This window comes from Pholis gunnellus (genome assembly GCF_910591455.1).
Source record: "Pholis gunnellus genome assembly, chromosome: 10".
NCBI lineage: Eukaryota > Metazoa > Chordata > Actinopteri > Perciformes > Pholidae > Pholis > Pholis gunnellus.
Window position 1 is genome coordinate 1,311,342 of NC_136537.1, and position 23,646 is coordinate 1,334,987.

The window sequence follows — 23,646 nt, forward strand, 5'->3', positions numbered from 1 at the left end:
TTGCCAGTAGGTGGCACTATGACTTTAAGTGGAAATTGGCTCATAGACATCCTCAGGCCATGACTATTATCAAGTATGGCAAGTTTGTGACAGATTTGAGCAAGTCCAGTGGAGTTACATCAGCTTGTTTAACGGTGAATCACTTAAAATGGCTTTATATTGTACTGACCAAATTTGAAGTGGATCTGACAAAGTCCCTAGGAGGAGTTCGTTAAAGTATAGCGACTAGAAAGCATGGGAAAATTCACACAAACATCAAAATGGCCGACTTTCCGTTAATTTTAGAGCATGGTCGCAAGACATTTATTTTTAATTCTTCATATGATACATGTGCCTACCAAATTGCATACATGTAGGTCAAACGTAGCGCTGGGACTGCATTTTTGAATATTTGTAGGGGGCGCTACCGAGGCAATTTGAAAGTGTCAAGCCAAAAAGCCATATGAAATATTTATTTCCATCACCTATGACACCTGTGCAAAGTTCCAAGGCTTGTTGAGCATCCTAAGCCACAGAAAAATAAGCTTCATTTTTCATGGCGAATGACGCGACCATATTAGAGAGTGATCTGGGCAACTTCCTAGTCGAAGTACATCAAAGTATAAAACTTGTCATTTCCTTGTGCCAGTAGGTGGCGCTATGACTTTGTGAAAATGTTGGCATGGAGATGCGTTCAGGCCTGGACCAGCATCATGCAAAACAAGTTTGGGGCAGATTGAATAAAGTACCTTGTAGTTACAACAACTTCCTCTTTCATGGCGAACGGCACGAAATGTGCGTGACATGGGCGCCACATAAAACGAAGGTCGTTCAATGTCAGTACACCATTTCAGTAACTTTTCATCATTAATGTCTTTAGATCATCTTGACCAAATTTGAAGTTGATTGTATAAATTCTGTGGGAGGAGTTCGTTAAAGTACAATGCCTGAAAACAATGAAAAAAGCCTCAAAATGCAAAGAAATGGGAGTATTACTGCATCGCCCCCGAGAGGTTGTATGGAATAAAAATTTGAGGGTATGTTACAGGACACAATGTGAACATATGCTACAGATTTCGTGATGATAAGCCACATGGTTTTGAAGTTATATATATTGCTGTAGAAGGCCAATTCCTCATGAAATTCATTGGTCCATATATTCTTAATGCAATAAGATATCAACAAACTTTTCATAACTGTTGATGATATATATCCAATAATGATTCACAGCAAGTTTGGTACCAATCAGACCCAGGGTCTAGGAGAAGTGATTTTTTTTTTTTTTTTACAAAATTCAAAATGGCGGAAGATTTTGGTAGGCGGAGCTTAGGGTCCCAAGAGGATTTTTTGTAGAACTCATTCAGTTGCTCATGTCTGTTTAATTGTAAGTAATTTGGACATACGGGCTGTCGGGGCTTGCCTTTCTAGCATCTAGGGGGCGCTAGTGAGTCATTTTGTCATGCTCGAGCATTGGACCCATAAAATATCAAAATTTTCCGCAGTCCTGATATGCTCGCCAAATATGGGGAGGTTGGGGACATGTCAGATACCCTTAAACGGTTTTTCATTGGAGAGAATAAGAAGAATTAAAGCTGCAAGCAGCATTGACCGGGCCCTCGCACATTCACGCACGTCGAGGGTACTGGCAGGACTCTGGAGGACGCTGCCGTGCGTTTCTGTGACCATCAAACACTGCGTGCATGAGTTAGATGATATTTCCTGCGTCGACCAGCAGCGTAACAAGATCGCGTTGACAGGTCTTAAGCCTCAAATGTGTTGAGGGTACCTCCGATACAATCATAAAAAAGCCTGTTAAGATCATCAAGAAAATGAATGTGCGTGAATGCGCTTCAGTGTTAGTAACATAACAGACTGTCAGTTTACTGGGATGGGGTTCAACTCCCTGCAGTGTCCTGATTTTATTTGGACTTACATGAAAGTTAAGAAAACAGTAGTATCATTTGCTTTTACTTGAACACTTTAATTTAACACCGTTTTCTTTTTAAGCTCTTCTGTAACTTTAGACTGTTTTGTGAAGCATTCATTGTGACATTTAACCTGATTCTCGTGTAGAAGCTCTGGACAGATCATTTATACTAATGTCGACTGATATGGTTTGGATAACCTACTGTTATCTAACTTTTGCTCTCCAAGCATCTTAGTTTGCACATATTTAGATCAGAGAAGTCTTTTTCTCATGGTGTGCCCACAAACCCTTCTAATAAGTTCAGTTTGGGCCGCTGTATTTATAGAATCCTGCTTACGTCCGTGCTTATCAGTAGGTGGCGCTATGACTATGAGTTAATATTGGCATGCAGAAGTCCTAAAGTCATGACAGTCAACAACCATGTCAAGTTTGGGACAGTTTTGACAAAGTACAGTAGAGTTACAACAGCTTGATGGATGATGGTGAACCATGTAAAATGGCTGCCACACCAAATCCACGTCGTTTGATGAAACCTAAAGCTTTTAGTAACTTTTAATCACTAAGGTCTTGAGATAGTTCCGACCAAATTCTAAGTTGATCTGATTAATTCCCTAGGAGGAGTTCGTTAAAGTAGAGCGCCTGGAAATTGCACAAACGACACTATAAATTCATACAAAATTCAAAATGGCTGACTTCTGGTTGGGTTTAGAGCTTAGACCCCTAAGACCTTTTTTTAAGTCTATATGTGATACACCTACTTCCCAAATTTTATACATCTAGGTGAGACGTACTGCGAGGGCTGCATCGGCGAAATATTGTAGGGGGCGCTATTGAGCCGACTTGCCTCTCTGACACATTAAAGTCACATCAGATAACTACATTCATGATTTTAAATTTGTTTGACAAGTTTTGTTATGTTTTGAGCATTTTTAGCCCCTCAAAAACACCTTCATTTTTCATGGCGAAGAATGCGTTGCCACGGCAACAGCTTTTCACGAAACAACAAGTTTTGAGTAACTTTTCATCACAAAGGTCTTTAGATTGTACTGACCAATTTTGAAGTTGATTCGATTATTTCCCTAGGAGGAGTTTGTTAAAGTGCAGCGCCTGGAAATGACAAAAACGACACTAGAAATTCAAAAGAAATTCAAAATGGGTGACTTCCGGTTGGGTTTAGAGCATGGTCCCAAGAGACTTTTATTTAAGTCCACATGTGATACATGTGCCCACCAAATTTTGTAAATCTATGTGAAACGTAGTGCGAGGGCTGCTTCGTCGAAATGTTGTAGGGGGCGCTATTGAGCCGATTTGCCACTCTGAATGAATAAAAGCATTTTATATCACTACATTTTGGGATTGTAATCTGCGTGCAGAGTTTGCTTATGTTTCGAGCTTTTTTAGCCTCTCAAAATGACCTTCGTTTTTCACAGCGAAGACTGCGTCGCCACGGCAACGGCGTTTGACGAAACATCAAAAGCTTCATGAACTGGCATTATGAACTTCTTACATTTGTGTGGAAGTAGTTTGATGTTGATCTGATTTACCTACTAAGAGAAACAAGGCAAAGTATAAAGTCTTTAACTTACTGTTACCAGTAGGTGGCGCTATGACTATGATTAAAAATTGGCCTGCAGATGTCTTCAGGCCTGGAGTCTAATCAAACATGTGAAATCTGGTCAAGATCTGATGATGTGGAGTCGAGTTACATCAGTTTATTCGTTCATGGCGAAGGATCGAAATTCGCCGAGCCGCCACGTCGCCGCCCTTCGACAACTTCTTACAATCTTCACAATGAAGCATGATCAAGGTCTTAAGGCTTTCCTGGCAACATTTGAGAGGGATCTGATTAATCTGTGAGGAGCAGGATGTCAAAGTACAAAACGTGCAACTTCCAGTTGCCAATAGGTGGCGCTCTTACTATGATTCTACATTTTCATATAGATGTGTTCTGAGTCAGGATGATATGACATATGAGAGATTTGGAGCAGATTAGACAATGTACGGCCGAGTTACAACTACTTCCTTTTTCATGGCGAATGGTGTTTTTTTGACGCCACGCCACGGATACATAGTACGATAACTTTTTGATCTTTGAGTAACATTTCACTGCCAAGGTCTCAAGAGCATACTGACCAAGTCTGAAGTCGATCGGGTTCAATCTCTAGGAGGAGTTCATTAAAGTATGATGCCTTGAAACGGTCCAAAAACGTCATACACTTCAAAATGGCCGACTTCCTGTTTGGTTTAGTGAAAAATTCCAAGAGGATTTTTTGTACGCCCCATCACGTTCCACATACCTACCAAATTTCATACAGCTAGGTGAAACCCAATGTTGGGGCTACTCAATAGGGGGCGCTAGCGAGCCAATATTTCAAAACGCAGCTGGACACCCCAATCAGACTGCAATTTTCAAAAATTCTGGCTTGCGTGCAAAATTTCAAAATGTTGCCAGAATCCCAAGCACCTCCTTTTTGCGACGAAACATGAAAAATAATCGGAAGAATAATAATAATAATTAAAGCTGCAAGCAGCATTGACCGGGCCCTCGCACATTCACGCACGTCGAGGGTACTGGCAGGACTCTGGAGGACGCTGCCGTGCGTTTCTGTGACCATCAAACACTGCGTGCATGAGTTAGATGATATTTCCTGCGTCGACCAGCAGCGTAACAAGATCGCGTTGACAGGTCTTAGGCCTCAAATGTGTTGAGGGTACCTCCGATACAATCATAAATGAAAGCCTGTTAAGATCATCAAGAAAATGAATGTGCGTGAATGCGCTTCAGGGTTAGTAACATAACAGACTGTCAGTTTACTGGGATGGGGTTCAACTCCCTGCAGTGTTCTGATTTTATTTGGACTTACATGAAAGTTAAGAAAACAGTAGTATCATTTGCTTTTACTTGAACACTTTAATTTAACACCATTTTCTTTTTAAGCTCTTCTGTAACTTTAGACTGTTTTGTGAAGCATTCATTGTGACATTTAACCTGATTCTCAAGTAGAAGCTCTGGACAGATCATTTATACTAATGTCGACTGACATGGTTTGAAAACCCACTGTTATCTAACTTTTGCTCTCCAAGCATCTTAGTTTGCACATATTTAGATCAGAGAAGTCTTTTTCTCATGGTGTGCCCACAAACCCTTTTAATAAGTTCAGTGTTTGGTCCGCTGTAATTATAGAATCCTGCTTACGTCCATGCTTATCAGTAGGTGGTGCTATGACTATGAGTTAATATTGGCATGCAGAAGTCCTAAAGTCATGACAGTCAACAACCATGTCAAGTTTGGGACAGTTTTGACAAAGTACAGTAGAGTTACAACAGCTTGATGGATGATGGTGAACCATGTAAAATGGCTGCCACACCAAATCCACGTCGTTTGATGAAACCTAAAGCTTTTAGTAACTTTTAATAACTAAGGTCTTGAGATTGTTCCGACCAAATTCTAAGTTGATCTGATTAATTCCCTAGGAGGAGTTCGTTAAAGTAGAGCGCCTGGAAATTGCACAAACGACGCTATAAATTCATACAAAATTCAAAATGGCTGACTTCTGGTTGGGTTTAGAGCTTAGACCCCTAAGACCTTTTTTTAAGTCTATATGAGATACACCTGCTTCCCAATTTGTATACATCTAGGTGAGACGTACTGCGAGGGCTGCATCGGCGAAATATTGTAGGGGGCGCTATTGAGCCGACTTGCCACTCTGACACATTAAAGTCACATCAGATAACTACATTCATGATTTTAAATGTGTTTGACAAGTTTTGTTATGTTTTGAGCAGTTTTAGCCCCTCAAAAACACCTTCAATTTTCATGGCGAAGAATGCGTTGCCATGGCAACAGCTTTTCACGAAACTACAAGCTTTGAGTAACTTTTCATCACAAAGGTCTTTAGATTGTACTGACCAATTTTGAAGTTGATTCGATTATTTCCCTAGGAGGAGTTCGTTAAAGTGCAGCGCCTGGAAATGACAAAAACGACACTAGAAATTCAAAATAAATTCAAAATGGGTGACTTCCGGTTGGGTTTAGAGCATGGTCCCAAGAGACTTTTATTTAAGTCCACATGTTATACATGTGCCCACCAAATTGTGTAAGTCTATGTGAAACGTAGTGCGAGGGCTGCTTCGTCGAAATGTTGTAGGGGGCGCTATTGAGCCGATTTGCCACTCTGAATGAATAAAATCATATTATATAACTACATTTTGGGCTTGTAATCTGCGTGCAGAGTTTGCTTATGTTTCGAGCTTTTTAAGCCTCTCAAAACGACCTTCGTTTTTCACGGCGAAGACTGCGTCGCCACGGCAACGGCGTTTGACGAAACATCAAAAGCTTCATGAACTGGCATTATGAACTTCGTACATTTGTGTGGAAGTAGTTTGATGTTGATCTGATTTACCTACTAAGAGAAACAAGGCAAAGTATAAAGTCTTTAACTTACTGTTACCAGTAGGTGGCGCTATGACTATGATTAAAAATTGGCCTGCAGATGTCTTCAGGCCTGGAGTCTAATCAAACATGTGAAATCTGGTTAAGATCTGATGATGTGGAGTCGAGTTACATCAGTTTATTCGTTCATGGCGAAGGATCGAAATTCGCCGAGCCGCTACGTCGCCGCCCTTCGACAACTTCTTACAATCTTCACAATGAAGCATGATCAAGGTCTTAAGGCTTTCCTGGCAACATTTGAGAGGGATCTGATTAATCTGTGAGGAGCAGGATGTCAATGTACAAAACGTACAACTTCCAGTTGCCAATAGGTGGCGCTCTTACTATGATTCAAAATTTTCATATAGATGTGTTCTGAGTCGGGATGATATGACATATGAGAGATTTGGAGCAGATTAGACAATGTACGGCCGAGTTACAACTACTTCCTTTTTCATGGCGAATGGTGTTTTTTTGACGCCACGCCACGGATACATAGTACGATAACTTTTTGATCTTTGAGTAACATTTCACTGCCAAGGTCTCAAGAGCATACTGACCAAGTCTGAAGTCGATCGGGTTCAATCTCTAGGAGGAGTTCGTTAAAGTATGATGCCTTGAAACGGTCCAAAAACGTCATACACTTCAAAATGGCCGACTTCCTGTTTGGTTTAGTGAAAAATTCCAAGAGGATTTTTTGTACGCCCCATCACGTTCCACATACCTAGCAAATTTCATACAGCTAGGTGAAACCCAATGTTGGGGCTACTCAATAGGGGGCGCTAGCGAGCCAATATTTCAAAACGCAGCTGGACACCCCAATCAGACTGCAATTTTCACAAATTCTGGCTTGCGTGCAAAATTTCAAAATGTTGCCAGAATCCCAAGCACCTCCTTTTTGCGACGAAACATGAAAAATAATCGGAAGAATAATAATAATAATAATTAAAGCTGCAAGCAGCATTGACCGGGCCCTCGCACATTCACGCACGTCGAGGGTACTGGCAGGACTCTGGAGGACGCTGCCGTGCGTTTCTTTGACCATCAAACACTGCGTGCATGAGTTAGATGATATTTCCTGCGTCGACCAGCAGCGTAACAAGATCGCGTTGACAGGTCTTAAGCCTCAAATGTGTTGAGGGTACCTCCGATACAATCATAAATGAAAGCCTGTTAAGATCATCAAGAAAATGAATGTGCGTGAATGCGCTTCAGGGTTAGTAACATAACAGACTGTCAGTTTACTGGGATGGGGTTCAACTCCCTGCAGTGTCCTGATTTTATTTGGACTTACATGAAAGTTAAGAAAACAGTAGTATCATTTGCTTTTACTTGAACACTTTAATTTAACACCGTTTTCTTTTTAAGCTCTTCTGTAACTTTAGACTGTTTTGTGAAGCATTCATTGTGACATTTAACCTGATTCTCAAGTAGAAGCTCTGGACAGATCATTTATATTAATGTCGACTGACATGGTTTGAAAACCCACTGTTATCTAACTTTTGCTCTCCAAGCATCTTAGTTTGCACATATTTAGATCAGAGAAGTCTTTTTCTCATGGTGTGCCCACAAACCCTTTTAATAAGTTCAGTGTTTGGTCCGCTGTAATTATAGAATCCTGCTTACGTCCGTGCTTATCAGTAGGTGGCGCTATGACTATGAGTTAATATTGGCATGCAGAAGTCCTAAAGTCATGACAGTCAACAACCATGTCAAGTTTGGGACAGTTTTGACAAAGTACAGTAGAGTTACAACAGCTTGATGGATGATGGTGAACCATGTAAAATGGCTGCCACACCAAATCCACGTCGTTTGATGAAACCTCAAGCTTTTAGTAACTTTTAATCACTAAGGTCTTGAGATAGTTCCGACGAAATTCTAAGTTGATCTGATTAATTCCCTAGGAGGAGTTCGTTAAAGTAGAGCACCTGGAAATTGCACAAACGACACTATAAATTCATACAAAATTCAAAATGGCTGACTTCTGGTTGGGTTTAGAGCTTAGACCCCTAAGACCTTTTTTTAAGTCTATATGTGATACACCTACTTCCCAAATTTTATACATCTAGGTGAGACGTACTGCGAGGGCTGCATCGGCGAAATATTGTAGGGGGCGCTATTGAGCCGACTTGCCACTCTGACACATTAAAGTCATATCAGATAACTACATTCAGGATTGTAAATGTGTTTGACAAGTTTTGTTATGTTTTGATCATTTTTGGCCCCTCAAAAACACCTTCATTTTTCATGGCGAAGAATGCGTCGCTACGGCAACAGCTTTTCACGAAACAACAAGCTTTGAGTAACTTTTCATCACAAAGGTCTTTAGATTGTACTGACCAATTTTGAAGTTGATTCGATTATTTCCCTAGGAGGAGTTCGTTAAAGTGCAGCGCCTGGAAATGACAAAAACGACACTAGAAATTCAAAATAAATTGAAAATGGGTGACTTCCGGTTGGGTTTAGAGCATGGTCCCAAGAGACTTTTATTTAAGTCCACATGTGATACATGTGCCCACCAAATTTTGTAAATCTATGTGAAACGTAGTGCGAGGGCTGCTTCGGCGAAATGTTGTAGGGGGCGCTATTGAGCCGATTTGCCACTCTGACCGAATAAAAGCGTATTATATAACTACATTTTGGGATTGTAATCTGCGTACAGAGTTTGCTTATGTTTCGAGCTTTTTTAGCCTCTCAAAATGAGCTTTGTTTTTCACGGCGAAGAATGCGTTGCCACGGCAACGGCGTTTGACGAAACATCAAAAGCTTCATGAACTGGCATTATGAACTTCTTATATTTGTGTGGAAGTAGTTTGATGTTGATCTGATTTACCTACTAAGAGAAACAAGGCAAAGTATAAAGACTTTAACTTACTGTTACCAGTAGGTGGCGCTATGACTATGATTAAAAATTGGCCTGCAGATGTCTTCAGGCCTGGAGTCTAATCAAACATGTGAAACCTGGTAAAGATCTGATGATGTGGAGTCGAGTTACATCAGTTTATTCGTTCATGGCGAAGGATCGAAATTCGCCGAGCCACCACGTCGCCGCCCTTCGACAACTTCTTACAATCTTCACAATGAAGCATGATCAAGGTCTTAAGGCTTTCCTGGCAACATTTGAGAGGGATCTGATTAATCTGTGAGGAGCAGGATGTCAAAGTACAAAACGTACAACTTCCAGTTGCCAATAGGTGGCGCTCTTACTATGATTCAAAATTTTCATATAAATGTGCTCTGAGTCAGGATGATATAACATATGAGAGATTTGGAGCAGATTAGACAATGTACGACCGAGTTACAACAACTTCCTTTTTCATGGCGAATGGTGTTTTTTTAACGCCACGCCACGGATACATAGTACGATAACTTTTTGATCTTTGAGTAACATTTCACTGCCAAGGTCTCAAGAGCATACTGACCAAGTCTGAAGTCGATCGGGTTCAATCTCTAGGAGGAGTTCGTTAAAGTATGATGCCTTGAAACGGTCCAAAAACGTCATATACTTCAAAATGGCCGACTTCCTGTTTGGTTTAGTGAAAAATTCCAAGAGGATTTTTTGTACGCCCCATCACGTTCCACATACCTACCAAATTTCATACAGCTCGGTGAAACCCAATGTTGGGGCTACTCAATAGGGGGCGCTAGCGAGCCAATATTTCAAAACGCAGCTGGACACCCCAATCAGACTGCAATTTTCACAAATTCTGGCTTGCGTGCCAAATCTCGAAAACATTCCAGTATCCCAAGCACCTCCTTTTTACGAGGAAACCTGAAAAATAAGAAGAATAATAATAAACATTACGATTACAATAGGTCCTCCGCTCCGACTACGTCGGTGCTCGGGCCCTAATAAACATTACGATTACAATAGGTCCTCCGCTCCGACTACGTCGGTGCTCGGGCCCTAATTAAAGCTGCAAGCAGCGATGTACGGGCCCTCGCATCCTCCCGCACGTCGGAGGTACTGGCAGAATGCCGGCAGAAGCGGCCATAAACATCTGCGACCATCAGACAGCGAGCCCACAAGTTAGACGTATTTTTAATGATTGGACTGTGTGACACTGGAAATTATGGAGTGCAAATATTTCACCAGTTCCTGTATCCACTATGTGGCGCTAGAGAACACGCGCAAACATGCATTATGTTGCTCTATATCAAATATAGACCACATCATGTATATCCAATTCAGTGTCACATAACGCTGTCTTCCTGTTGTCAGTAGGTGGCACTATGACTTTAAGTGGAAATTGGCTCATAGACATCCTCAGGCCATGACTATTATCAAGTATGGCAAGTTTGGGACAGATTTGAGCAATTCCAGTGGAGTTACATCAGCTTGTTTAACGGCGAATCACTTAAAATGGCCGCCATGCCACGGCTACGCCATTCCAGCAAACGTAAAACTTTTAGTAACTTTTAATTGCAACAGTCTTTAGATTATACTGACCAAATTTGAAGTGGATCTGACAAAGTCCCTAGGAGGAGTTTGTTAAAGTATAGCGACTAGAAAGCATGGGGAAATTCACACAAAAATCAAAATGGCCGACTTTCCGTTAATTTTAGAGCATGGTCCCAAGACACTTTTTTTTAAGTCTTCATATGATACACGTGGCTACCAAATTGCATACATGTAGGTCAAACGTAGCGCTGGGGCTGCATTTTTGAATATTTGTAGGGGGCGCTATCGAGGCAATTTGAAAGGGTCAAGCCAAAAAGCCATATGAAATATTTATTTCCATCACCTATGACACCTGTGCAAAGTTCCAAGGCTTGTTGAGCATCCTAAGCCACAGAAAAATAAGCTTCATTTTTCATGGCAAATGACATGTTGCCACGGCAACAGCGTTTAACGACAACACACAATATTCATGATGAAGCATCATCATTGTCTTACAAATTACCTTACCATATTTGAGAGCGGTTTGGGCAACTTCCTAGTCGAAGTACATCAAAGTATAAAACTTGTCATTTTCTTGTGCCAGTAGGTGGCGCTATGACTTTGTAAAAATGTTGGCATGGAAATGTGTTCAGGCTTGGACCAGCATCATGCAAAACAAGTTTGGGGCAGATTGAATAAAGTACCTTGTAGTTACAACAACTTCCTCTTTCATGGCGAACGGCACGAAATGTGCCTGACATGGGCGCCACATAAAACAAAGGTCGTTCAATGTCAGTACACCATTTCAGTAACTTTTCATCATGAATGTCTTTAGATCATCTTGACCAAATTTGAAGTTGATTGTATAAATTCTGTGGGAGGAGTTCGTTAAAGTACAATGCCTGAAAACAATGAAAAATGCCTCAAAATGCAAAGAAATGGGAGTATTACTGCATCGCCCCCTAGAGGTTGTATGGAATAAAAATTTGAGGGTATGTTACAGGACACAATGTGAACATATGCTACAGATTTCGTGGTGATAAGCCACATGGTTTTGAAGTTATATATATTGCTGTAGAAGGCCAATTCCTCATGAAATTCATTGGTCCATATATTCTTAATGCAATAAGATATCAACAAACTTTTCATAACTGTTGATGATAGATATCCAATAATGATTCACAGCAAGTTTGGTACCAATCAGACACGGGGTCTAGGAGAAGTGATTTTTTTTTTTTTTTTACAAAATTCAAAATGGCGGAAGATTTTGGTAGGCGGAGCTTAGGGTCCCAAGAGGATTTTTTGTAGAACTCATTCAGTTGCTCATGTCTGTAACATCTTAAGTAATTTGGACATACGGGCTGTCGGGGCTTGCCTTTCCAACTTCTAGGGGGCGCTAGCGAGTCATTTTGTCATGCTCGAGCATTGGACCCATAAAATATCAAAATTTCCCGCAGTCCTGATATGCTCGCCAAATATGGGGAGGTTGGGGACATGTCAGATACCCTTAAACGCATTTTCATCATAGGGAAGAATAATAATAATAATAATTAAAGCTGCAAGCAGCATTGACCGGGCCCTCGCACATTCACGCACGTCGAGGGTACTGGCAGGACTCTGGAGGACGCTGCCGTGCGTTTCTTTGACCATCAAACACTGCGTGCATGAGTTAGATGATATTTCCTGCGTCGACCAGCAGCGTAACAAGATCGCGTTGACAGGTCTTAGGCCTCAAATGTGTTGAGGGTACCTCCAATACAATCATAAATTAAAGCTGCAAGCAGCGATGTACGGGCCCTCGCATCCTCCCGCACGTCGGAGGTACTGGCAGAATGCCGGCAGAAGCGGCCATAAACATCTGCGACCATCAGACAGCGAGCCCACAAGTTAGACGTATTTTTAATGATTGGACTGTGTGACACTGGAAATTATGGAGTGCAAATATTTCACCAGTTCCTGTATCCACTATGTGGCGCTAGAGAACACGCGCAAACATGCATTATGTTGCTCTATATCAAATATAGACCACATCATGTATATCCAATTCAGTGTCACATAACGCTGTCTTCCTGTTGTCAGTAGGTGGCACTATGACTTTAAGTGGAAATTGGCTCATAGACATCCTCAGGCCATGACTATTATCAAGTATGGCAAGTTTGGGACAGATTTGAGCAATTCCAGTGGAGTTACATCAGCTTGTTTAACGGCGAATCACTTAAAATGGCCGCCATGCCACGGCTACGCCATTCCAGCAAACGTAAAACTTTTAGTAACTTTTAATTGCAACAGTCTTTAGATTATACTGACCAAATTTGAAGTGGATCTGACAAAGTCCCTAGGAGGAGTTTGTTAAAGTATAGCGACTAGAAAGCATGGGGAAATTCACACAAAAATCAAAATGGCCGACTTTCCGTTAATTTTAGAGCATGGTCCCAAGACACTTTTTTTTAAGTCTTCATATGATACACGTGGCTACCAAATTGCATACATGTAGGTCAAACGTAGCGCTGGGGCTGCATTTTTGAATATTTGTAGGGGGCGCTATCGAGGCAATTTGAAAGGGTCAAGCCAAAAAGCCATATGAAATATTTATTTCCATCACCTATGACACCTGTGCAAAGTTCCAAGGCTTGTTGAGCATCCTAAGCCACAGAAAAATAAGCTTCATTTTTCATGGCAAATGACATGTTGCCACGGCAACAGCGTTTAACGACAACACACAATATTCATGATGAAGCATCATCATTGTCTTACAAATTACCTTACCATATTTGAGAGCGGTTTGGGCAACTTCCTAGTCGAAGTACATCAAAGTATAAAACTTGTCATTTTCTTGTGCCAGTAGGTGGCGCTATGACTTTGTAAAAATGTTGGCATGGAAATGTGTTCAGGCTTGGACCAGCATCATGCAAAACAAGTTTGGGGCAGATTGAATAAAGTACCTTGTAGTTACAACAACTTCCTCTTTCATGGCGAACGGCACGAAATGTGCCTGACATGGGCGCCACATAAAACAAAGGTCGTTCAATGTCAGTACACCATTTCAGTAACTTTTCATCATGAATGTCTTTAGATCATCTTGACCAAATTTGAAGTTGATTGTATAAATTCTGTGGGAGGAGTTCGTTAAAGTACAATGCCTGAAAACAATGAAAAATGCCTCAAAATGCAAAGAAATGGGAGTATTACTGCATCGCCCCCTAGAGGTTGTATGGAATAAAAATTTGAGGGTATGTTACAGGACACAATGTGAACATATGCTACAGATTTCGTGGTGATAAGCCACATGGTTTTGAAGTTATATATATTGCTGTAGAAGGCCAATTCCTCATGAAATTCATTGGTCCATATATTCTTAATGCAATAAGATATCAACAAACTTTTCATAACTGTTGATGATAGATATCCAATAATGATTCACAGCAAGTTTGGTACCAATCAGACACGGGGTCTAGGAGAAGTGATTTTTTTTTTTTTTTTACAAAATTCAAAATGGCGGAAGATTTTGGTAGGCGGAGCTTAGGGTCCCAAGAGGATTTTTTGTAGAACTCATTCAGTTGCTCATGTCTGTAACATCTTAAGTAATTTGGACATACGGGCTGTCGGGGCTTGCCTTTCCAACTTCTAGGGGGCGCTAGCGAGTCATTTTGTCATGCTCGAGCATTGGACCCATAAAATATCAAAATTTCCCGCAGTCCTGATATGCTCGCCAAATATGGGGAGGTTGGGGACATGTCAGATACCCTTAAACGCATTTTCATCATAGGGAAGAATAATAATAATAATAATTAAAGCTGCAAGCAGCATTGACCGGGCCCTCGCACATTCACGCACGTCGAGGGTACTGGCAGGACTCTGGAGGACGCTGCCGTGCGTTTCTTTGACCATCAAACACTGCGTGCATGAGTTAGATGATATTTCCTGCGTCGACCAGCAGCGTAACAAGATCGCGTTGACAGGTCTTAGGCCTCAAATGTGTTGAGGGTACCTCCAATACAATCATAAATTAAAGCTGCAAGCAGCGATGTACGGGCCCTCGCATCCTCCCGCACGTCGGAGGTACTGGCAGAATGCCGGCAGAAGCGGCCATAAACATCTGCGACCATCAGACAGCGAGCCCACAAGTTAGACGTATTTTTAATGATTGGACTGTGTGACACTGGAAATTATGGAGTGCAAATATTTCACCAGTTCCTGTATCCACTATGTGGCGCTAGAGAACACGCGCAAACATGCATTATGTTGCTCTATATCAAATATAGACCACATCATGTATATCCAATTCAGTGTCACATAACGCTGTCTTCCTGTTGTCAGTAGGTGGCACTATGACTTTAAGTGGAAATTGGCTCATAGACATCCTCAGGCCATGACTATTATCAAGTATGGCAAGTTTGGGACAGATTTGAGCAATTCCAGTGGAGTTACATCAGCTTGTTTAACGGCGAATCACTTAAAATGGCCGCCATGCCACGGCTACGCCATTCCAGCAAACGTAAAACTTTTAGTAACTTTTAATTGCAACAGTCTTTAGATTATACTGACCAAATTTGAAGTGGATCTGACAAAGTCCCTAGGAGGAGTTTGTTAAAGTATAGCGACTAGAAAGCATGGGGAAATTCACACAAAAATCAAAATGGCCGACTTTCCGTTAATTTTAGAGCATGGTCCCAAGACACTTTTTTTTAAGTCTTCATATGATACACGTGGCTACCAAATTGCATACATGTAGGTCAAACGTAGCGCTGGGGCTGCATTTTTGAATATTTGTAGGGGGCGCTATCGAGGCAATTTGAAAGGGTCAAGCCAAAAAGCCATATGAAATATTTATTTCCATCACCTATGACACCTGTGCAAAGTTCCAAGGCTTGTTGAGCATCCTAAGCCACAGAAAAATAAGCTTCATTTTTCATGGCAAATGACATGTTGCCACGGCAACAGCGTTTAACGACAACACACAATATTCATGATGAAGCATCATCATTGTCTTACAAATTACCTTACCATATTTGAGAGCGGTTTGGGCAACTTCCTAGTCGAAGTACATCAAAGTATAAAACTTGTCATTTTCTTGTGCCAGTAGGTGGCGCTATGACTTTGTAAAAATGTTGGCATGGAAATGTGTTCAGGCTTGGACCAGCATCATGCAAAACAAGTTTGGGGCAGATTGAATAAAGTACCTTGTAGTTACAACAACTTCCTCTTTCATGGCGAACGGCACGAAATGTGCCTGACATGGGCGCCACATAAAACAAAGGTCGTTCAATGTCAGTACACCATTTCAGTAACTTTTCATCATGAATGTCTTTAGATCATCTTGACCAAATTTGAAGTTGATTGTATAAATTCTGTGGGAGGAGTTCGTTAAAGTACAATGCCTGAAAACAATGAAAAATGCCTCAAAATGCAAAGAAATGGGAGTATTACTGCATCGCCCCCTAGAGGTTGTATGGAATAAAAATTTGAGGGTATGTTACAGGACACAATGTGAACATATGCTACAGATTTCGTGGTGATAAGCCACATGGTTTTGAAGTTATATATATTGCTGTAGAAGGCCAATTCCTCATGAAATTCATTGGTCCATATATTCTTAATGCAATAAGATATCAACAAACTTTTCATAACTGTTGATGATAGATATCCAATAATGATTCACAGCAAGTTTGGTACCAATCAGACACGGGGTCTAGGAGAAGTGATTTTTTTTTTTTTTTTACAAAATTCAAAATGGCGGAAGATTTTGGTAGGCGGAGCTTAGGGTCCCAAGAGGATTTTTTGTAGAACTCATTCAGTTGCTCATGTCTGTAAAATCTTAAGTAATTTGGACATACGGGCTGTCGGGGCTTGCCTTTCCAACTTCTAGGGGGCGCTAGCGAGTCATTTTGTCATGCTCGAGCATTGGACCCATAAAATATCAAAATTTCCCGCAGTCCTGATATGCTCGCCAAATATGGGGAGGTTGGGGACATGTCAGATACCCTTAAACGCATTTTCATCATAGGGAAGAATAATAATAATAATTAAAGCTGCAAGCAGCATTGACCGGGCCCTCGCACATTCACGCACGTCGAGGGTACTGGCAGGACTCTGGAGGACGCTGCCGTGCGTTTCTGTGACCATCAAACACTGCGTGCATGAGTTAGATGATATTTCCTGCGTCGACCAGCAGCGTAACAAGATCGCGTTGACAGGTCTTAAGCCTCAAATGTGTTGAGGGTACCTCCAATACAATCATAAATGAAAGCCTGTTAAGATCATCAAGAAAATGAATGTGCGTGAATGCGCTTCAGGGTTAGTAACATAACAGACTGTCAGTTTACTGGGATGGGGTTCAACTCCCTGCAGTGTCCTGATTTTATTTGGACTTACATGAAAGTTAAGAAAACAGTAGTATCATTTGCTTTTACTTGAACACTTTAATTTAACACCGTTTTCATTTTAAGCTCTTCTGTAACTTTAGATTGTAATGTGAAGCATTCATTGTAATATTTAACCTGATTCTCATGTAGAAGCTCTGGACAGATCATTTATACTAATGTCGACTGACATGGTTTGAAAACCCACTGTTATCTAACTTTTGCTCTCCAAGCATCTTAGTTTGCACATATTTAGATCAGCGAAGTCTTTTTCTCATGGTGTGCCCACAAACCCTTTTAATAAGTTCAGTGTTTGGGCCACTGTAGTTATAGAATCCTGCTTACGTCCGTGCTTATCAGTAAGTGGCGCTATGACTATGAGTTAATATTGTCATGAAGAAGTCCTAAAGTCATGACCGTCAACAAGCATGTCAAGTTTGGGACAGTTTTGACAAAGTACAGTTGAGTTACAACAGCTTGATGGATGATGGTGAACCATGTAAAATGGCTGCCACACCAAATCCACGTCGTTTGATGAAACCTAAAGCTTTTAGTAACTTTTAATCACTAAGGTCTTGAGATTGTTCTGACCAAATTCTAAGTTGATCTGATTAATTCCCTAGGAGGAGTTCGTTAAAGTAGAGCGCCTGGAAATTGCACAAACGACACTATAAATTCATAGAAAATTCAAAATGGCTGACTTCTGGTTGGGTTTAGAGCTTAGAACCCTAAGACCTTTTTTTAAGTCTATATGTGATACACCTACTTCCCAAATTGTATACATCTAGGTGTGACGTACTGCGAGGGCTGAATCGTCTAAATATTGTAGGGGGCGCCATCGAGCCAACTTGCCTCTCTGAAGCATTAAAATCACATCAGATAACTACATTCATGATTTTAAATGTGTTTGACAAGTTTCGTTATGTTTTGAGCATTTTTAGCCCCTCAAAAACACCTTCATTTTTCATGGCGAAGAATGCGTCGCCACGGCAACAGCTTTTCACGAAACAACAAGCTTTGAGTAACTTTTCATCACAAAGGTCTTTAGATTGTACTGACCAATTTTGAAGTTGATTAGATTATTTCCCTAGGAGGAGTTCGTTAAAGTGCAGCGCCTGGAAATGACAAAAACGACACTAGAAATTCAAAATAAATTCAAAATGGGTGACTTCCGGTTGGGTTTAGAGCATGGTCCCAAGAGACTTTTATTTAAGTCCACATGTGATACATGTGCCCACCAAATTTTGTAAATCTATGTGAAACGTAGTGCGAGGGCTGCTTCGTCGAAATGTTGTAGGGGGCGCTATTGAGCCGATTTGCCACTCTGAACGAATAAAAGCATATTATATAACTACATTTTGGGCTTGTAATCTGCGTGCAGAGTTTGCTTATGTTTCGACCTTTTTTAGCCTCTCAAAATGACCTTCGTTTTTCACGGCGAAGACTGCGTTGCCACGGCAACGGCGTTTGACGAAACATCAAAAGCTTCATGAACTGGCATTATGAACTTCTTATATTTGTGTGGAAGTAGTTTGATGTTGATCTGATTTACCTACTAAGAGAAACAAGGCAAAGTATAAAGACTTTAACTTACTGTTACCAGTAGGTGGCGCTATGACTATGCTTAAAAATTGGCCTGCAGATGTCTTCAGGCCTGGAGTCTAATCAAAGATGTGAAATCTGGTAAAGATCTGATGATGTGGAGTCAAGTTACATCAGTTTATTCGTTCATGGCGAAGGATCGAAATTCGCCGAGCCACCACGTCGCCGCCCTTCGACAACTTCTTTCAATCTTCATAATGAAGCATTATCAAGGTCTTAAGGCTTTCCTGGCAACATTTGAGAGGGATCTGATTAATCTGTGAGGAGCAGGATGTCAAAGTACAAAACGTACAACTTCCAGTTGCCACTAGGTGGCGCTCTTACTATGATTCTAAATTTTCATATACATGTGTTCTGAGTCCAGATGTTATGACATATGAGAGATTTGGAGCAGATTAGACAATGTACGGCCGAGTTACAACAACTTCCTTTTTCATGGCGAATGGTGTCTTTTTGACGCCACGCCACGGATACATAGTTCGATAACTTTTTGATCTTTGAGTAACATTTCACTGCCAAGGCGTCAAGAGCATACTGACCAAGTCTGAAGTCGATCGGGTTGAATCTCTAGGAGGAGTTTGTTAAAGTATGATGCCTTGAAACGGTCCGAAAACGCCATACACTTCAAAATGGCCGACTTCCTGTTTGGTTTGGTGAAAAATTCCAAGAGGATTTTTTGTACGCCCCATCACGTTCCACATACCTACCAAATTTCATACAGCTCGGTGAAACCCAATGTTGGGGCTACTCAATAGGGGGCGCTAGCGAGCCAATATTTCATAACGCAGCTGGACACCCAAATCAGATTAAAATTTTCACAAATTCTGGCTTGCGTGCAAAATTTCAAAGTTCTGCCAGTATCCCAAGCACCTCCTTTTTGAGCAAAAACAGTAAAAATTAAAGCTGCAAGCAGCATTGACCGGGCCCTCGCACATTCACGCACGTCGAGGGTACTGGCAGGACTCTGGAGGACGCTGCCGTGCGTTTCTGTGACCATCAAACACTGCGTGCATGAGTTAGATGATATTTCCTGCGTCGACCAGCAGCGTAACAAGATCGCGTTGACAGGTCTTAAGCCTCAAATGTGTTGAGGGTACCTCCAATACAATCATAAATGAAAGCCTGTTAAGATCATCAAGAAAATGAATGTGCGTGAATGCGCTTCAGGGTTAGTAACATAACAGACTGTGAGTTTACTGGGATGGGGTTCAACTCCCTGCAGTGTCCTGATTTTATTTGGACTTACATGAAAGTTAAGAAAACAGTAGTATCATTTGCTTTTACTTGAACACTTTAATTTAACACCGTTTTCTTTTTAAGCTCTTCTGTAACTTTAGACTGTTTTGTGAAGCATTCATTGTGACATTTAACCTGATTCTCGTGTAGAAGCTCTGGACAGATCATTTATACTAATGTCGACTGATATGGTTTGGAAAACCTACTGTTATCTAACTTTTGCTCTCCAAGCATCTTAGTTTGCACATATTTAGATCAGAGAAGTCTTTTTCTCATGGTGTGCCCACAAACCCTTTTAATAAGTTCAGTGTTTGGGCCGCTGTAGTTATAGAATCCTGCTTACGTCCGTGCTTATCAGTAGGTGGCGCTATGACTATGAGTTAATATTGGCATGCAGAAGTCCTAAAGTCATGACAGTCAACAACCATGTCAAGTTTGGGACAGTTTTGACAAAGTACAGTTGAGTTACAACAGCTTGATGGATGATGGTGAACCATGTAAAATGGCTGCCACACCAAATCCACATCGTTTGATGACACCTAAAGCTTTTAGTAACTTTCAATCACGAAGGTCTTGAGATTGGTCTGACCAAATTCTAAGTTGATCTGATTAATTCCCTAGGAGGAGTTCGTTAAAGTAGAGCGCCTGGAAATTGCACAAACGATACTATAAATTCATACAAAATTCAAAATGGCTGACTTCTGGTTGGGTTTAGAGCTTAGAGCCCTAAGACCTTTTTTTAAGTCTATATGTAATACACCTACTTCCCAATTTATATCCATCTAGGTGAGACGTACTGCGAGGGCTGCATTGTCGAAGTTTTGTAGGGGGCGCTATTGAGCCGACTAGCCTCTCTGAAGCATTAAAATCATATCAGATAACTACATTCACGGTTTTAAATGTGTGTGACAAGTTTCGTTATGTTTTGAGCATTTTTGGCCCCTCAAAAACACCTTCATTTTTCATGGCGAAGAATGCGTTGCCACGGCAACAGCTTTTCACGAAACAACAAGCTTTAAGTAACTTTTCATCACAAAGGTCTTTAGATTGTACTGACCAATTTTGAAGTTGATTCGATTAATTCCCTAGGAGTTCGTTAAAGTAGAGCGCCTGGAAATTGCACAAACGACACTAGAAATTCAAAATAAATTCAAAATGGGTGACTTCCGGTTGGGTTTAGAGCATGGTCCCAAGAGACTTTTATTTAAGTCCACATGTGATACATGTGCCCACCAAATTTTGTAAATCTATGTGAAACGTAGTGCGAGGGCTGCTTCGTCGAAATGTTGTAGGGGGCGCTATTGAGCCGATTTGACACTCTGAATGAATAAAAGCATATTATATAACTACATTTTGGGCTTGTAATCTGCGTGCAGAGTTTGCTTATGTTTCGAGCTTTTTTAGCCTCTCAAAATGACCTTCGTTTTTCACGGCGAAGACTGCGTCGCCACGGCAACGGCGTTTGACGAAACATCAAAAGCTTCATGAACTGGCATTATGAACTTCTTACATTTGTGTGGAAGTAGTTTGATGTTGATCTGATTTACCTACTAAGAGAAACAAGGCAAAGTATAAAGTCTTTAACTTACTGTTACCAGTAGGTGGCGCTATGACTATGATTAAAAATTGGCCTGCAGTTGTCTTCAGGCCTGGAGTCTAATCAAACATGTGAAATCTGGTAAAGATCTGATGATGTGGAGTCGAGTTACATCAGTTTATTCGTTCATGGCGAAGGATCGAAATTCGCCGAGCCGCCACGTCGCCGCCCTTCGACAACTTCTTACAATCTTCACAATGAAGCATGATCAAGGTCTTAAGGCTTTCCTGGCAACATTTGAGAGGGATCTGATTAATCTGTGAGGAGCAGGATGTCAAAGTACAAAACGTACAACTTCCAGTTGCCAATAGGTGGCGCTCTTACTATGATTAAAAATTTTCATATAGATGTGTTCTGAGTCAGGATGATATGACATATGAGAGATTTGGAGCAGATTAGACAATGTACGGCCGAGTTACAACTACTTCCTTTTTCATGGCGAATGGTGTTTTTTTGACGCCACGCCACGGATACATAGTACGATAACTTTTTGATCTTTAAGTAACATTTCACTGCCAAGGCCTCAAGAGCATACTGACCAAGTCTGAAGTCGATCGGGTTCAATCTCTAGGAGGAGTTCGTTAAAGTATGATGCCTTGAAACGGTCCAAAAACGTCATACACTTCAAAATGGCCGACTTCCTGTTTGGTTTAGTGGAAAATTCCAAGAGGATTTTTTGTACGCCCCATCACGTTCCACATACCTACCAAATTTCATACAGCTAGGTGAAACCCAATGTTGGGGCTACTCAATAGGGGGCGCTAGCGAGCCAATATTTCATAACGCAGCTGGACACCCCAATCAGACTGCAATTTTCGCAAATTCTGGCTTGCGTGCCAAATCTCGAAAACTTTCCAGTATCCCAAGCACCTCCTTTTTGCGACGAAACATGAAAAATAATCGGAAGAATAATAATAATAAACATTACGATTACAATAGGTCCTCCGCTCCGACTACGTCGGTGCTCGGGCCCTAATAATAATAATAAACATTACAATTACAATAGGTCCTCCGCTCCGACTACGTCGGTGCTCGGGCCCTAATTAAAACTGCGAGCAGTGATGAACGGGCCCTCGCCTCCCTTGCGCGTCGGGGCTTGCGGCGGACTCCGGCCTGCGCGTCGGAGAACGTCCGCGACTGCGGGACGGCGGGTCCGCGAGCGAGACGTCGTCCATCCCGCGTGGGACCGATCGATGCCGGAAATGATGCTTTGCAAATAGTACTATGCTGATGAAAAATGACACCGAAATCAAAATGGCCGACTTCTGGTAGGTTTTACAGCACGGTGCCAAGAGACTTATTTTTAAGTCTCCGCAGGATATGTGAGCCTACCGAGTTTCGTACGTGTAGCTCAAACGTAGCGCCGGGGCTGCTCTTTTGAAATATTGTAGGGGGCGCTACAGAGGCAATTTAAAACGGACAAGGCCAAAAATCATACCACATACTTCTTCCGATGCCTTTGACACATGTGCAAAGTGCCATGAATTTTTGAGCATCCTAACCTACTATGCTATGGAAAAATGACACCAAAATCAAAATGGCCGACTTCCGGTACAGTTAAGAGCATGGTCCCAGGAGCCTTATTTTTAAGTCTCTATGTGATACATGTTCTGACCAAGTTTCATACATGTACGTCAAGCGTAGCCCCGGGGCTGCTCTTTTGAACTGGCTCGGAGGAGTAAATAAAAGCATAAAATATGACATTTGCTTTTGCCAGTAGGTGGCGCTATGAATTACTTAATTTCTTTCAATTGATCTGTGTTCAGGCTTGAAGTGGCATCATGCACAAGAAGTTTTATGAGGATTGAATAATGTACCTTGGAGTTATAACAACTTGATTTTTTATAAAAATGATGCAAAATGGCCGCCACGCCACGTCAAGGTTCTTCGACGAAAACTCTAGCTTTTAATAATTTTTAATCACAAAGGTCTTAAGAGCATCCTGAACAAATTTGAAGGCGATCGCATAAATTCTCTAGGAGGAGTTCGTTGAAGTACGGAGGCTGAAAAATGGAAAATGTGCCAAAAAACACAACTTTGCGGGTTTACTGTAGCGCCCCCTATTGGTTGAATGCAACAAAAATCTTAGGGTATGTTACGGGATGCGATGTGCACATATGCTGAGAGTTTCGT